The sequence below is a fragment of the Callithrix jacchus genome, chromosome 19 (assembly GCF_049354715.1).
Source record: "Callithrix jacchus isolate 240 chromosome 19, calJac240_pri, whole genome shotgun sequence".
In the NCBI taxonomy this organism is placed as follows: domain Eukaryota; kingdom Metazoa; phylum Chordata; class Mammalia; order Primates; family Cebidae; genus Callithrix; species Callithrix jacchus.
In genome coordinates this window covers 26,352,244-26,366,875 of record NC_133520.1, presented here as the reverse complement: position 1 = coordinate 26,366,875, position 14,632 = coordinate 26,352,244, and the positions used below count along the sequence as shown (strand labels likewise).

The 14,632-nt window shown below is 37.7% G+C and overlaps 1 pseudogene; it reads right to left on the bottom strand.

The window, feature by feature from the left end:
- Positions 1-7,805, bottom strand: part of LOC144580328 (uncharacterized) — a 131,677-nt pseudogene extending 123,872 nt beyond the window's left edge.
- Positions 7,806-14,632: the final 6,827 nt, after the last annotated feature.

Below are 14,632 nucleotides of genomic sequence, written 5' to 3'. Positions count from 1 at the left end.
ATTAACTGGACTACTATAATGTGTCACCGACATAAATTAGTCCTGTTTGAATTTGGTTACATGTCTACCATTTTATGTCAATCAGGAGTCTAATCACATCTAATTATAGTGAAGCTCCTGGTACATTATTGTGCTGAAGTGAGGCTCAATTTATTTTAGTTTACTTGCTCGTCTGTAACTTAGCATCTCCTGAAATTGTGCCTAATTCTTTTTCTTTTTTTGCATTTTGTTGAAAAAATTCTGTGAATTGTATTGTGGGCATATTTACGTGGACATTTTTCTTTTTCCCTCTTTCCTTTGGTAAAAACTTTGATGAAGGAAAGTAAAACATTAATACTGACAGAATGTAAAGTGCCAGCTTATTATAGTATTCTCTGTACCCCATTAACTTAATAAATGTTGACTTCATACAGTCTCTATATAAAAAGCCAAGATGGTCTCAGGTATGCTCACTAATTTTTGTCATTTTTTTCTGCTCCCTCAATGGTGTATGTCATTTAGGCCACTTGAGTTCTGTATTTTGCTGGTGCTATTACTGTTGATGGCTTTTATGAGACCCATGATGATACAACTGAGGCTGTTCCTTCCTGAAACAAGTGATTGAGTCACTATGACAACTGCACTCTCTGATGCTCTGTTGAGGTGCACAATGCTCTTGAAATCCATTCAAGCATTGTTTTGATTCGATAGTAATCATCTTCCAACCTCTGTCTTTTAACTGGTCTATTTAGCAGTTTATGTTTGATATAATTACTGATATATTAGGGCTATATCTTGACATTTTATTTTCTTGTGTTCTAATTGTTCTATTTTTTACTTCTCTATTTTACTTTTTCTACTTTTCTTTGGGCTACTTGGACAGTATTTTTAGGCTTCTATATTGATTTATCTCATGTGTTTTTGAGTATATCTCTTTTTGTGCATATCTATTTTTAGTGACTATTCTGGGTATATAATTTAAAATAACCAGAATGTAATATAATATATATTTTGTGCATATCTCTTTTTAGTGACTATTCTGGGTATGTAATGTAATATACCCAGAATAGTCACAAAAATAGATATACACAAAAAGACATACACTCAAAAACATATTGAATAAATCAAAATGGAAATATTATAAACAAAAATCAAAATAGAAATATTATATATATATAATTTACCTATCTAGCTTGATATTTTATCAATTTGAGTGAAATATAGTCATCTTAAATCTCTTTAAGTCCTTTTCATTTCCTCTGATTGTAATAAAACTGTCTTAAATTTTTCTTCTACATGCGTGACGAACTACTTCATGATCCTGCAATCCCACTGCTACGTATATATCCCACAGAAAGGAAATCAGCGTATTGAAGAGATATCTGCACTCTCCTGTTTATTGTTGCGCTATTCACAATAGCAAAGATACTGGAGCAACCTAAGTGTCCCTAAAAGATGGATGGATAGAGAAAATGTGATAGATACACACAATGGAGTATTATTCAGCCATAAAAAATAATGAGACCCTGACACGTGTAACAGTGGTGGAACTGGAAGACATTGTGTTAAGTGAAATAAGTGAGGCATGAAGAGACAAACAACATTTTTCACTCATTTATGGAAGCTAAAAAGTAAAAAATAATTGAACTCTTAGAGATAGGGAACAAAATAATGGTTACTAAAGGCTGGGAAGGGTAGTGGGGAAGAGAGTAAGTGGGGATGGTTCATGGGTACAAAAGTGTAATTAGAATGAATAAGATCTAGTATTTGATAGCACAACAGGGTGGTTACAGTCAACAATTTATTGTAAACTTTAACTAAAAGAGTGTAATTAGATTGTTTGTAACACAAAGGACAAACACTTTAAATGATGGGCGCTCCATTTACCCTGATGTGATTATTATGCATTACCTGGCTGTATCAAAATACTTATATATCCATAAAGGTTAAAAATTTAAAAAGAACCACTTCACACAGTGTCATAAGTGTTTCTTCAAACATAAGTTAGAACACTAAAGAAGAAGAGAAAAACCTATTGTATTACCACATAGATTTTTACTCTTTCTGTTGCTTTTCCTCTATGATGTTTCAAGATTCTTTTTATTGAATCATTTTCTTTCTGTTCTAAAAAAGAACTTTCTTCAGTCTTTTTTTCCCTTAAGGATAGCACTGCTGGCTAGAAATTTCCTTAGTTTTTCTTTATCTCAGAATATTTTGCTTTCTTCTTTATTCCTGAAGGATGTTTTCACTGAATATTAGATTCTAGGTTAATCATTTTTTTTCTTTCAGCACTTGAAAAACGTACCACTTTCTTCTGGCCTCCATGATTTTTTTATGATAAATTTGCTATTATTCAAACTATAGCTAGGATGTAGTTCTTGCTGCTTTCAATTTTTTTATGCTTGAGATTTCATAAGTATGATATAATGCATCTTAGCATGGAATTTGATGGATTCATCCTGTTTAAGGTACACTAAACTGCTGCTGCTTTTTATTCTTATTCAACTTCATCTCCTTCCCCTCCTTCTCCTTCTTCTGTGTTCATTCTTTCTTCCCCTCTTCCTCCTCCTCTTCTTCCTCCTCCATCTCCTCTTCCTCCTCCTCCTTCTCCTCCTCCTTCTTCTTTTCCTCCTCTTCTCTTCCTCCTCTTCTTCCTCCTCCTTCTTCTCCTCCTTCTTTTCCTCCTCCTCCCCACTTCCTCCTTCTCCTCTTCCTCCTCCTCCTTTTCTCCTCCTTCTTCTTCCCGTCTTCCCCTTCCTCCTCCTCTTCCTTCTCTTCCTCATCCTCTTCCTCATCCTCCTTTTCCTCTTCCTCCTCCTCCTTCTTCTCCTCCTCCTCCCCCTTCCTTCTCCTTCTCTTCTTTCTCTTTCTCCTCTTCCTCCTCCTCCTCCTCCTACTTCTCCTCCTCCTTCTTCTTCACCTCCTCCTTCCCTCCATTCCTCCTCCTCCTCCTCTTCCTCTTCCTCTTCTTCCCTCTCCTTCCTTTCGTGAATGAAAAAGTAATGAAAGCTTGGACAGCACGGAAATGGGACACAAGTTCTATTATGCTTACACTAACCTTGTGTATGTAATTTGTGTCTTTTGCCAAAATTGGTAAATTTGCAGACATTCTTTTAAGTACTGTTTTAGTATCACCATCTTTATATGCTCATGGGACTCAAATGATACAGATGTTTGATCCTTTGCTACAGGTTCACATATCCCTGAGAGTCTGTTCAGTTGGGCTGTATTTGTCTTTTCCCATTCAAATTGATTGTCCTGGTTCTTGGTATGATAAGTACATTTCTACTGTATTCTGGACAGATTGAATATTAGGCTATGAGAATCCAGATCTTATTTAAATCTTCTGTTTCAGCAGGACTTCTCTGGTACCACTCTGGCAGATATGGTACCTCATTACTGCCAGGTGAGGGTAGCCTTCATTGATACCCAAAGTGGAAGGTGTACTCTGTTTCTGATCAGCAGGGATAGGTGTTTAGGTTCCCACTAGGTCTCTGAGGGCATCATCCTACCTGGGAGGAGGAGAGGTACCTTGTTACTTTGTCCCACATGACCTCTACTGAGACTAGACAGAAGGAGGAGGCAGTTTTCATTATTGCTTGAGGTCCTAAATGTCCTTTATTTTTCCTATTAATTTTCTTTGGACACTGTGACGGTTAATAGTGAGTATCAACTTGATTGGGTTGAAGGATGCAAAGTATTTTTCCTGAGTGAATCTGTGAGGGTGTTGCTAAAGGAGATTAACTTTTGAGTCAGTGAACTGGGAGAGGCAGACCCACCCTCAATCCAGGTGGGTGCCATCTAATCAGCTGCCAGTACAGCCAGAATAAAAAGCGAGCAGAAGAATGTGGAGAGATGAGACTAGCTTAGCCTCCCAGCCTACATCTTTCTCCTGTGCTGGATGCTTCCTGCTCTCAAACATCAGAATCCAAGTTCTTCAGCTTTGGGACTCAGACTTGCTTCCTTGCTCCTCAGCTTGCATACAGCCTATTGTGGAATGTTGTGATTGTGTGAGTTAATACTCCTTAATAAACTCCCTTCTATATATCTACCATATTAGTTCTGTCCCTCTAGAGAACCCTGTCTGATACAGACACTAACATGGCAAGAGGGAATTGAGTGTCTTGTAACAGCTGGGTCAGCATGTAGATTGATTGCCTGCATGGTCTCCACTGACTCTACGAAGGGGTGACAGGAGTTACCTTGGAACAAAAATAAAGGTCTTGGTTTCTTACTCAGCATTCTCTGATACAATCATGTGGGGGAATTTGTGTACCATGTTTCTATCAATGAGGGTGGAGTCCAAACTCCTTTCTAGCCTTTGCTGATGGGGTTGGGGTGAGACTGCAGGCTTTTTCTTTCTTTCCATAAATGTTTGACTGGAGTTGCACTGTTATTATTTAAAAGTTTTCTGTCTTGCTAGGCTTTTCTTGGGAAAAAAACCTGAGAGCAGACTTTTCTTGGGAAAATCTCTTTGCTACACTGATAATATTTCTGGGTTGCTGGTTTCTCTAGCATCTGATCCAGGATGTATGAGATAAAAGAGAAACTCAGGAAACACACTGCTGTCATTCTTTGGTCCCATGGTCCCTAGCCAATCTTGTCTCCACTTTCAGAGTCTTCTTATGTTTCTTTTACATATAATGTCTGAGGTTTTGATCTGTAATTAGTAGAGGAATAGGGTAAAGTATATCCACTCCATCTTTTAAGACTTATGTTTTAACATAGTAAAAATTGGACTTTTATCTCTTCTTTCAAAACAGTTGATTCCACATTGGAAGTGTAGTCCTGCTAAAGTGACAGCTGAAACTTTAATAACAAAGGGGAAAGAAAGTATCATTACCTACAATGTGGAAAATGAGATACTATTGAGCCTCTACATTTCCATATGCACAAAGAGAGTTAACCTAACCTTAACATTTAATAATAAGAAACTCTTCTCAAGCAAGTAATTACTGACAAAAATCATCCCAGAACTTAAAGTATAACTTTAAAAAAATGAAAAGGAGACAAAAAATAATACTCATTTCTCAAAATACTTCAAAGTAAAATATTTTTTTAAAGTTTATTTATTAAAAAATCAGTGTTTGAGAGATTAGTCCTTCGAAATGAAAATATTCTCTATCATCCTAATTGTTTAGGAATATTTAGTATGATTTACACTGCCCATTATTCTCAGTGAGTCATGCTCTCCTTTTTCTTACTGTTATACAATACTTTCGATTATTTTACTTATATATGAACTTTTATAATTTTATATTCCCACGTTATTGGATCTTCTAGAAAAGAGTTTAACCCCACATCATATGATTCAGTAAATGCTTGAATCTAAATAGACCCAAGAAGAACAACATAAAAAGACTTCCTTGTCTGTGGATGATTTATCTCTGGTCATAGAACACAGAATTTCACAGATAGGAAGAACCTAAGTGCTTTTTCACACCACTAGTTATCTGAAATGTATGTCCAACAGAGATGACAAGAGACAAAAATTAAAGCAGTGTGCCGCTGGAAGCAGAGTGAGGTTGAGGTCATTGTGGGAATATACCTGGAGAAGTGTAGATGATATAGGTATATCTAGGACAAAAGGAATGTTTCTCACTTGAAGAGATGAGTGCTTAGCAGTTGATAATGGAAAAAATAACAATGGGGAATTTTTTTCATTTAGGAAATTAATTTATGATTATAAGAAGCTTTGTAAAGACAATCTTTAAATCTTGAATGATTGTTGCTGTACTGCTATGGAAAAAATTGTATATATTTTGGTATTATGTGTTGGTACGTCAGAAACTTCTAGAGTAAAACAGACCTTCTGATTTGCTGTGTGTTTATATGGTTTTCTGCACATGTTAAATATAAATATGTCTATTAGGATATAATAGCACATATAGAAAAATTCTTACAGCCAATCAACCTAAATGCCCATCAGTGATAGTCTGGGTAAAGAAAATGTGATATGTATATACCATGGAATACTGTGCAGCCATATAAAAGAACAAGATCATATTCTTGGCAGGAACATGGATGGATCTGAAGGGCATTATCCTTAGCAATCTAACACAGGAACGGAAAACCAAATACCACATGTTCTCACTTACAAGTGGGACTTAAATTATAACACATGGACACATAAAGGGGAACAACACACACTGGGGCTTATTGGAAGTTGGAGGTGGGGAGGAGGGAGAGGATCAGGAAAACTTACTGATTAGTACTAGGCTTGACACCTGCATGATACAATAATCTGTGTAACAAGCCCCTATGACACACGTTTACCTGTGTAACAAACTGGCACGCGTACCCCTGAACTTAAAAGTTTAATTAAAAAGGAACATGTCTTCTAAAAAAAAGAGGAAAATTCCAATAACCTTTAATTTTACTATTTTACCTATATTAGCATATCAAGAAGTTCCAGATCAAATATATCAAATATATAACTAAAGCTGAAAAAGTATGTATAATTTGTCACATTTTAGAAAGTTTCTTTAGCTCTATTACAGGAAGGACTAAGCTCTTCTTGGGAAAATTTTTATTTTAAGAGAGATTAATGACACTTGACCCACAGGCAGAAGTAAATATAATCTCGAGGTTATCATAATGTAAATCACTCAGAATATCTAGACCATTTTCTCTTCTATTCATCCCCTGCAGTTCAAGCAAGGAGCAAGGACTACCCACTTTGGGAGGGTCATTTCCCCTTGGAACAGCCTGGAGCCTTTGCAAAAAGTGACCTGAGATCCTTGTAGCCAACCTCAGAGTCAGATAGGTGCATACTATCAATGTCTTCGAAGGACACTATATTAGACACTTTCTGAGATTTCATGAGTATTCCAGCAAGACTGGAGTAGGAGCTAGAAGTGTCATTGGGGATAAAAATTCTGCAGATGAGAGCTGAGCCGGTAAAAACAGTTTATTTTGTTTTACTTCTCTACATAGACACCGTCTAGGAAGAGAACAATTAGAAACCTACATTATTTTCAAAATTTATATTTATTTGGAGCTAATTTATAGCACATATTTGAAAACTAGTTATATTATTTTAAAGCTATCTTTTGACACTGGCCAAATAAAAATACTTTGATCAACCACTCTTTCCAAAAGACTTGGTTCCAGAGACTTGTGCTGATCCACAAATATTTGCTGCTGTGTCTCAATCAATATATAATAAGTATTTTGAGCTTATAGAGGAGAAAAAGTAATATTTTTCTCACCCATAGATAAGAAAGATTAACAAGAAAAAAGCATAACAAATTTATTTAATGTAAGTTTTACATGTTATGGGGGCTTTCAGAGATGAAGATCCAAAGACACAGGATAAAATGTTTATTTTTATGGCTTAGATTTGATGAAGAATTTCATTTTAATTTTACAAATGTTTTTGAAATATATTTTCTCATTAAGCTTTGTTTTGCTGGGTCTCAAATTCTGTGACAAATATTTGGTCAAGTTGTTTTCATTAAAAATCACTGATTAAAAAAAAAAACTAATAAAACCGCCACATGCAAAAACAGAAAACAAAAAAGGCCCACAAAACATTCTCCTTTTCTTTTAAAGGTTTTACAGTGTATCATTATCATTAGCCAATCTTTAACTATTAAATTTAATGGCCAGTTGAAACAGTGTTGAGATTGTTCTTCCATAACTGATTAAGAGTGGGATGGCAGGAATTAGGGATGCTATTCATTTAGCCTTCTGAGTTATTGGGGGACTTGGGGACCTTACCAGCTCCCAGCAGCTTTCTTGTCCACTGCTTTGATGCCACCCACAGCATTACCAATAGCAAAAGGACCCAGAGGAGGATAGTCAGAGGAGTACTCAAAATACATGGCTTGCCAGGAACCACATCAACAAATGGCAGCATCACCAGAGTTCAAGAATTTAGGATCATTTTCCAGCTTCTTAACAGAATGGCAATCAATCTTTTCCTTCAGCTCAGTAGTAAACTTGCAAGCAATGTGAGCTGTGTGACACTCCAGTACAAGGGCACTGCCAGCAGGGATTTGGCGTGGATGGTTCAAGGCAATCAACTGAGCAATGAAGCCAGGTACTTCCATTGGTGGGTCATATTGGCTCTCACCAACAACAACATTGCCGCAAAGGACATCTGTGATGACACATTCTTGACATTGAAGCCCACACTGTCCCCAGGAAGAGCTTCACTCAAAGCTTCTTGGTGCATTTCAACAGACTTTATTTCAGTTGTTACATTGACTAGCACAAAGGTGACACCATGCTGAGTTTGAGAACACCAGTCTCCACTCAGCCCAAAGAAACATTGCCAATACCATCGACTTCGTAGACATCCTGGAAAGGCAGATTCAACTTATCAGTTGTGGTTCCACTGGCATTGCCATCTTTGCAGGTGAGTTTTCACCCAGTGAACCCAGACATGTGAACACTTTACTCCAGCATTTTTTCTCCATTCCAACCAGAAATTGGCACAAATGCTACTACAGCAGATTTGTAGCCAATTACTGTAAGTGCTGACTTCCTTAGCAATTTCCTTATATTTCTTCTGGCTGTAGAGTGGCTAAGTGGAATCCATTTCGCTAACACCAACAATTAGTTCTTTCATACTCAGTGTGGAAGCCAGAAGGGCATGCTCATGGATCTGCCCATTCTTGGAGATGCCAGCTTCAAATTCATTTATTGTGACATATATGGGAGCAGCAACAATCAGGACAGCACAGCCAGCCTGAGAAATGCCTGTAATCATGTTTTTGATAAAGTCTTTGTGTTCTGGGGCATTGATGATAGTGGTATCTGATGGTCCCAGATTTCCAGGGGGGATATCAATGGTGACATCACACTCAGGCTTAGCTTTGAGTTTATCCAAGACCTGGGAATCCTCGAAGGAGCCCTCTCCCATCTCAGCAGCCTCCTTCTTACAGTTTTCAGTGGTTCTTTTGTCAATGCCACTACATTTATAGATCAGATGGCTGGTAGTGGCATACTGGTCTGAATCTGGTATCCAATTATAACAATGTTGATAGGAATTTTACTCCTCTTCCATTGTGGCTTTTAGGGATGGTTTTCACAATACCTGTGTTCTGGTGGCAAACCTGTTGCCAAAAAATTAAAAAGCCATTTTTGTTTTGTTTTAAATTCAGTTCTGTATTAGAGGCCTCAAGAATGTTTATTTTGAAACTACTAAATATGCTTTTCTACCTCAACTGGACATGTGACCGTGAGCAAGTAAGTCATGAAACCTCTTTGATAACAAGTCCCCGGACGGTAACCTAAGTTTTTCACCTTTGCCCCCTCCCCAGCACCTCCCACCACCTTGGATGAGTGGAAGGCTAGAGGTCCTGCTGAAGTTGCTTGTCTGCGTATGTGAAATATTTTTCACTAGACAATAGGCCGTTATTATTCACCTGGAGAACATATTGGTCATGCTTCAAAGTGGTATTTTTCACCTCTTCTTGCCAAAAATAAGAAGTGAGCTTTCTTAGCTCTTCAGAACTGCTAGATTTCCATGAAAGTATTCAGAATGCAGCCCCAAGGACTCTTCCATTCTTAAGGTCATCTGCACTTAACCCTCATCAGTTCATCACATTACTATTTAACTGAGTCTACAGGTTTATGGTTCCAGCATCTTTTGTGCCAGGTCAACTGAAATCAGCTATGTTTTTATGAATTTATCCATCTTTCCAAATTTCTGAAGCTGGATTGCCATGCAACCTCAAGAAAATTATATTTCCCCAAATTTATTGTTATTTCTTCTTATAAATCACCGAGTGGCAACTTCAAAGCTCTTTACATTTGGAGCTAAAACTTAAAATGCCAATTTTTTAAAATAAAAATTTACATTAACTGTATTTGCCACTTGTCTCTTATTAGTTGATGAATTATATTCTTAACAGGAACCTTATTAGAGGCAAAAGTGGCTGATATTCCTGGTAGAATTTTGTATGTAGTCCTAATACTGTTCTGTAGCAACTATGACGTATATACCTTACATAAAAGTCCTTTTGCCACTATAGACATTATCTGTAGTTCATTTTCAAGAATTCTACAAGGATCAAATCTAAACTATTCAGACTGATATAACAGATTTCTGTCACACATTGACAGGTTCAAACATCATCTTTCAGTCCAATCATTTGTGGCACACATTTATATGAACTTTGATTCAGGACGTATAAAAAGTACTATCAATCTACCCAACAAAAGTGCTGTTATGGATATGATTTATCCTTGCATAGCAAGGATATTTTTATTTTATTTTCTTTTATTTTTTGAGACAGAGTCCCACTCTGTCACCCAAGCTGTAGTGCCATGGTGTGATCTCAGCTCACTGCAACCTCTCCCTCCCGGGTTCAAACAATTCTTATGACTCACCCTCCCAAGTAACTGGGATTGCAGGCATGTGTCACCATGCCCAACTAATTTCTGTATTTTTAGTAGAGACATGGTTTTGCTATGTTGGCTGGGCTGGTCTCAAACTCCTGGCCTAACGTGACCCACTGCCTCAGCCTCCCAAAGTGCTAGGATTATAGGTGTGAGCCACTGTGCCTGGTCATAGCAATATTTTTAGTGAGAACTGTGGAGAACTGAAAATCTCTAGTAGGCCTCTGGGTTGTTCAGTTCCACCATTCTTTCCAACTCATCAGTTGAAAGTAGAAAGTAGAAAAGGAAGTGCCCAGATTTCCTTTCTTTCTTTATATTTTTTCCATGACAGAATAGAAATTGAAAATCAGAGATGAGGAATCCCGGAAGGATATATTAGCTATACCTTGTATTGCTCTGAAGAGCAATACATATTCCTCAGAAGACAGATAAAATGGTAAGGCAGAAACATTTCTAGGGTGGGTGTGTAATGTCCTCTGTGAACCCTCTCCCCGTTGAAACAACTATCACTGGTGAAAAATATTTTTTAAAAGTATAAAAAAACATTTAGTCCCTGGAAACTGTCCTAAGAACATAGAGCAAATAGAGAAGTATTTATTCAAGAAAATCTGTAATACTAAATCTGAGTAGGAACTATGGAAGTCTGTGACATTAAAGACATGCCTCATCCCCAGCTCAGTGTGATTTAAGCCCTATTCTCAATGGGTTCAGCCAAGAATAGGAGACTCACTTCACTCTCATCTCCCGGTCTAGGGCAGCAGTTTTTCCCTGGAAGGGAAAGCTTAGTAAAGAAGGAACAGAGGAATGAAGTATGAGATATTTAGAAAATGAAGAGCAAAATGGCAGCCATAAGTCAAACCATATTAATAACATTAGGTGCAAATGTTTTTGGCAATCTAAACAAAGACAGGAATTGTTAGATTGTGTAAGAAAACAAGATTCGATGACACACTGTGTATTAGTGGCATACTTTAGATTCAAATATGAAAATAGGTCAAAAATTAAAGAATAAAAGATTTCGTATCATGCATATAGCAATCCTAAAAGAGCTGGAGTGACTATACTAATATTACAGAAAAAAGAATTTTTAAAAAGGCAATGTTACTAGAGGTATAAAGGAGGGTGTTTTATCATTAAAGGGGTCAATTTATCAGGAAGAAAATAATTACAGACATAAATTTATTTATTTATTTTTGGTTTTTTATTCTACTTTAGGTTCTGGGGTACATGTGCAGATCATGCAGGATTGTTGCATAGGTACACACATGCAATGTGGCTTGCTGCCTCCATCCCCCCATCACCTACATCTGGCATTTCACCAAAAGTTATCCCTCCCCGACCTCCCACCCCACCAGTGTCCCTCCCTTGGGACCCCCCAACAGACCCCAGTGTGTGATGCTTCCCAACCTGTGTCCCTGTGTTCTTATTCATCAACACCCACCTATGAGGAAGAACATGCAGTCTTTGGTTTTCTCTTCTTGTGTCAGTTTGATGAGAGTGATGGTTTCCAGATTCATCCATGTTCCTACAAAGGACATGAACTCATCATTTTTTAAGGCTGCATAGTATTCCATGGTGTATATGTGCTACATTTTTCTCATCCAGTCTATTGTCAGTGGGCCTTTGGGTTGGTTCCAGGTCTTTGTTATTGTAAACATTGCTGCAATGAACACACATGTGCATGTATCTTTATAACAAAATGATCTGTAATCCTTTGGATATACCCAGTAATGGGATTGCTGGGTCAAATGGAATTTCTATTTCTAGGTCCTTAAGGAAGTACCATGCTGTCTTCCACAATGGTTGAACTAGTTTACACTCCCACCAGCAGTGTAAAAGTGTTCCTATTTCTCCACATCCTCTCCAGCATCTGTTGTCTGCAGATTTTTTAATGATCACCATTCTAACTGGTGTGAGGTGGGATCTCAATGTGGTTTTGATTAGCATTTCTCTAATAATCAGTGATGATGAGCATTTTTTTCATATGTTTGTTGCCTCATAATGTCTTCTTTTGAAAGTGTCTGTTTATATCCTTCAGCCACTTTTGGATGGGTTTGTTTGCTTTTTTCTTGTAGATCTGTTTTAGTTCTTTGTAGTTTCTGGATATTAGCCCTTTGTCAGATGGGTAGATTGCAAACATTTTTTCTCATTCTATTGGTTGCTGGTTCACTCTAATGATTGTTTCTTTTGCTGTACAGAAGCTCTGGAGTTTAATCAGATCCTATTTGTCTATTTTAGCTTTTGTTGCCTATGCTTTTGGTGTTTTAGTAATGAAGTCCTTGCCTATGTTTTGTCCTGAATGGTTTTGCCTAGGTTTTCTTCTAGAAGGTTTTTATAGTGTTAGGTCTTATGTTTAAGTCTTTAATCCATCTGGAGTTAATTTTAGTGTAAGGTGTCAGGAAGGGGTCCAGTTTCTGATTTCTGCACATGGCTAGCCAGTTTTGCCAACACCATTTATTAAACAGGGAATCATTTCCCCATTGCTTGTTTTTGTCAGGTTTGTCAAAGATCAGATGGTGGTAGATGTGTGGCATTGCCTCCAAGGCCTCTGTTCTGTTCCATTGGTCTGTCTCTCATGGTACCAGTACCATGCTGTTTTGATTACTGTAGCTTTGTAGTACAGTTTGAAGTCAGGTAGTGTGATGCCTCCAGCTTTGTTCTTTTGTTTAGGATACCCTTGGCTATGCAGGCTCTCTTTTGGTTCCATATGAGGTTTAAGGTGTTTTTTTTTCCAGTTTTGTGAAGAAGGTCACTGATAGCTTGATGGGGATACCATTGATCTGTAAATTACTTTGGGCAGTATGGCCATTTTCAGTATATTGATTCTTCTTAACCATGAGCATGGAATGTTTTTCCGTCTGTTTGTGTCCTGTCATTTCCTTGAGCAGTGATTTGTAGTTCTTTTTGAAGAGGTCCTTTACATCCTTTGTTAGTTGTATTCCTAGGTATTTTTTTTTTTTTAATTTTTTATTGGATTTTAGGTTTTGGGGTACATGAGCAGAGCATGCAAGACAGTTGCGTAGGAACACACATGGCAGTGTGCTTTTCTTTCCTTCTCCCCTTCACCCACATTTGGCATTTCTCCCCAGGCTATCCCTCCCCACCTCCCCCTCCCACTGGCCCTCCCCTTTTCCCCCCAATAGACCCCAGTGTTTAGTACTCCCCTTTCTGTGTCCATGTGTTCTCATTTTTCATCACCCGCCTATGAGTGAGAATATGCGGTGTTTCATTTTCTGTTCTTGTGTCAGTTTGCTGAGGATGACGTTCTCCAGATTCATCCATGTCCCTACAAACGACACAAACTCATCATTTCTGATTGCTGCATAATATTCCATGGTGTATATGTGCCACATTTTTCCAATCCAGTCTATTATCAATGGGCATTTTGGTTGATTCCAGGTCTTTGCTATTGTAAACAGTGCTGCAATGAACATTCGTGTACATGTGTCCTTATAGTAGAACGATTTATAGTCTTTTGGATATATACCCAGTAATGGGATTGCTGGGTCAAATGGAATTTCTATTTCTAAGGCCTTGAGGAATCGCCACACTGTCTTCCACAATGGTTGAACTAATTTACACTCCCACCAACAGTGTAAAAGTGTTCCTTTTTCTCCACATCCTCTCCAACATCTGTTGTCTCCAGATTTTTTAATGATCGCCATTCTAACTGGCATGAGATGGTATCTCAATGTGGTTTTGATTTGCATCTCTCTGATGATCAGTGACGATGAGCATTTTTTCATATGATTGTTGGCCTCATATATGTCTTCTTTTGTAAAGTGTCTGTTCATATCCTTTGCCCACTTTTGAATGGGCTTGTTTGTTTTTTTCCTGTAAATCCATTTGAGTTCTTTGTAAATTCTGGATATCAGCCCTTTGTCAGATGGGTAAACTGCAAAAATTTTTTCCCATTCTGTTGGTTGCCGATCCACTCTAGTGACTATTTCTTTTGCCGTGCAGAAGCTGTGGAGTCTGATTAGGTCCCATTTGTCTATTTTGGCTTTTGTTGCCAATGCTTTTGGTGTTTTGTTCATGAAGTCCTTGCCTACTCCTATGTCCTGGATAGTTTTGCCTAGATTTCCTTCTAGGGTTTTTATGGTGCCAGGTCTTATGTTTAAGTCTTTAATCCATCTGGAGTTAATTTTAGTGTAAGGTGTCAGGAAGGGGTCCAATTTCTGCTTTCTGCGCATGGCTAGCCAGTTTTCCCAACACGATTTGTTAAACAGGGAATCCTTTCCCCCTTGCTTGTTTTTGTCAGGTTTATCAAAGATTGTATAGTTGTAGATATGTTGTGTTGCCT